Source organism: Maniola jurtina, chromosome W (genome assembly GCF_905333055.1).
Source record: "Maniola jurtina chromosome W, ilManJurt1.1, whole genome shotgun sequence".
Taxonomy (NCBI): domain Eukaryota; kingdom Metazoa; phylum Arthropoda; class Insecta; order Lepidoptera; family Nymphalidae; genus Maniola; species Maniola jurtina.
Genome location: NC_060057.1, coordinates 1 through 2,860, shown reverse-complemented (window position 1 = coordinate 2,860; position 2,860 = coordinate 1).

Here is a 2,860-nt window from a genome sequence, read left to right as displayed (position 1 = left end):
GGTTAGGTTAGGTTAGGTTAGGTTAGGTTAGGTTAGGTTAGGTTAGGTTAGGTTAGGTTAGGTTAGGTTAGGTTAGGTTAGGTTAGGTTAGGTTAGGTTAGGTTAGGTTAGGTTAGGTTAGGTTAGGTTAGGTTAGGTTAGGTTAGGTTAGGTTAGGTTAGGCTAGGTTAGGTTAGGTTAGGTTAGGTTAGGTTAGGTTAGGTTAGGTTAGGTTAGGTTAGGTTAGGTTAGGTTAGGTTAGGTTAGGTTAGGTTAGGTTAGGTTAGGTTAGGTTAGGTTAGGTTAGGTTAGGTTAGGTTAGGTTAGGTTAGGTTAGGTTAGGTTAGGTTAGGTTAGGTTAGGTTAGGTTAGGTTAGGTTAGGTTAGGTTAGGTTAGGTTAGGTTAGGTTAGGTTAGGTTAGGTTAGGTTAGGTTAGGTTAGGTTAGGTTAGGTTAGGTTAGGTTAGGTTAGGTTAGGTTAGGTTAGGTTAGGTTAGGTTAGGTTAGGTTAGGTTAGGTTAGGTTAGGTTAGGTTAGGTTAGGTTAGGTTAGGTTAGGTTAGGTTAGGTTAGGTTAGGTTAGGTTAGGTTAGGTTAGGTTAGGTTAGGTTAGGTTAGGTTAGGTTAGGTTAGGTTAGGTTAGGTCAGGTTAGGTTAGGTTAGGTTAGGTTAGGTTAGGTTAGGTTAGGTTAGGTTAGGTTAGGTTAGGTTAGGTTAGGTTAGGTTAGGTTAGGTTAGGTTAGGTTAGGTTAGGTTAGGTTAGGTTAGGTTAGGTTAGGTTAGGTTAGGTTAGGTTAGGTTAGGTTAGGTTAGGTTAGGTTAGGTTAGGTTAGGTTAGGTTAGGTTAGGTTAGGTTAGGTTAGGTTAGGTTAGGTTAGGTTAGGTTAGGTTAGGTTAGGTTAGGTTAGGTTAGGTTAGGTTAGGTTAGGTTAGGTTAGGTTAGGTTAGGTTAGGTTAGGTTAGGTTAGGTTAGGTTAGGTTAGGTTAGGTTAGGTTAGGTTAGGTTAGGTTAGGTTAGGTTAGGTTAGGTTAGGTTAGGTTAGGTTAGGTTAGGTTAGGTTAGGTTAGGTTAGGTTAGGTTAGGTTAGGTTAGGTTAGGTTAGGTTAGGTTAGGTTAGATTAGGTTAGGTTAGGTTAGGTTAGGTTAGGTTAGGTTAGGTTAGGTTAGGTTAGGTTAGGTTAGGTTAGGTTAGGTTAGGTTAGGTTAGGTTAGGTTAGGTTAGGTTAGGTTAGGTTAGGTTAGGTTAGGTTAGGTTAGGTTAGGTTAGGTTAGGTTAGGTTAGGTTAGGTTAGGTTAGGTTAGGTTAGGTTAGGTTAGGTTAGGTTAGGTTAGGTTAGGTTAGGTTAGGTTAGGTTAGGTTAGGTTAGGTTAGGTTAGGTTAGGTTAGGTTAGGTTAGGTTAGGTTAGGTTAGGTTAGGTTAGGTTAGGTTAGGTTAGGTTAGGTTAGGTTAGGTTAGGTTAGGTTAGGTTAGGTTAGGTTAGGTTAGGTTAGGTTAGGTTAGGTTAGGTTAGGTTAGGTTAGGTTAGGTTAGGTTAGGTTAGGTTAGGTTAGGTTAGGTTAGGTTAGGTTAGGTTAGGTTAGGTTAGGTTAGGTTAGGTTAGGTTAGGTTAGGTTAGGTTAGGTTAGGTTAGGTTAGGTTAGGTTAGGTTAGGTTAGGTTAGGTTAGGTTAGGTTAGGTTAGGTTAGGTTAGGTTAGGTTAGGTTAGGTTAGGTTAGGTTAGGTTAGGTTAGGTTAGGTTAGGTTAGGTTAGGTTAGGTTAGGTTAGGTTAGGTTAGGTTAGGTTAGGTTAGGTTAGGTTAGGTTAGGTTAGGTGAGGTTAGGTTAGGTTAGGTTAGGTTAGGTTACGTTAGGTTAGGTTAGGTTAGGTTAGGTTAGGTTAGGTTAGGTTAGGTTAGGTTAGGTTAGGTTAGGTTAGGTTAGGTTAGGTTAGGTTAGGTTAGGTTAGGTTAGGTTAGGTTAGGTTAGGTTAGGTTAGGTTAGGTTAGGTTAGGTTAGGTTAGGTTAGGTTAGGTTAGGTTAGGTTAGGTTAGGTTAGGTTAGGTTAGGTTAGGTTAGGTTAGGTTAGGTTAGGTTAGGTTAGGTTAGGTTAGGTTAGGTTAGGTTAGGTTAGGTTAGGTTAGGTTAGGTTAGGTTAGGTTAGGTTAGGTTAGGTTAGGTTAGGTTAGGTTAGGTTAGGTTAGGTTAGGTTAGGTTAGGTTAGGTTAGGTTAGGTTAGGTTAGGTTAGGTTAGGTTAGGTTAGGTTAGGTTAGGTTAGGTTAGGTTAGGTTAGGTTAGGTTAGGTTAGGTTAGGTTAGGTTAGGTTAGGTTAGGTTAGGTTAGGTTAGGTTAGGTTAGGTTAGGTTAGGTTAGGTTAGGTTAGGTTAGGTTAGGTTAGGTTAGGTTAGGTTAGGTTAGGTTAGGTTAGGTTAGGTTAGGTTAGGTTAGGTTAGGTTAGGTTAGGTTAGGTTAGGTTAGGTTAGGTTAGGTTAGGTTAGGTTAGGTTAGGTTAGGTTAGGTTAGGTTAGGTTAGGTTAGGTTAGGTTAGGTTAGGTTAGGTTAGGTTAGGTTAGGTTAGGTTAGGTTAGGTTAGGTTAGGTTAGGTTAGGTTAGGTTAGGTTAGGTTAGGTTAGGTTAGGTTAGGTTAGGTTAGGTTAGGTTAGGTTAGGTGTAGGTTAGGTTAGGTTAGGTTAGGTTAGGTTAGGTTAGGTTAGGTTAGGTTAGGTTAGGTTAGGTTAGGTTAGGTACGGTTAGGTTAGGTTAGGTTAGGTTAGGTTAGGTTAGGTTAGGTTAGGTTAGGTTAGGTTAGGTTAGGTTAGGTTAGGTTAGGTTAGGTTAGGTTAGGTTAGGTTAGGTTAGGTTAGGTTGAGGTTAGGTTAGGTTAGGTTAGGTTAGGTTAGGT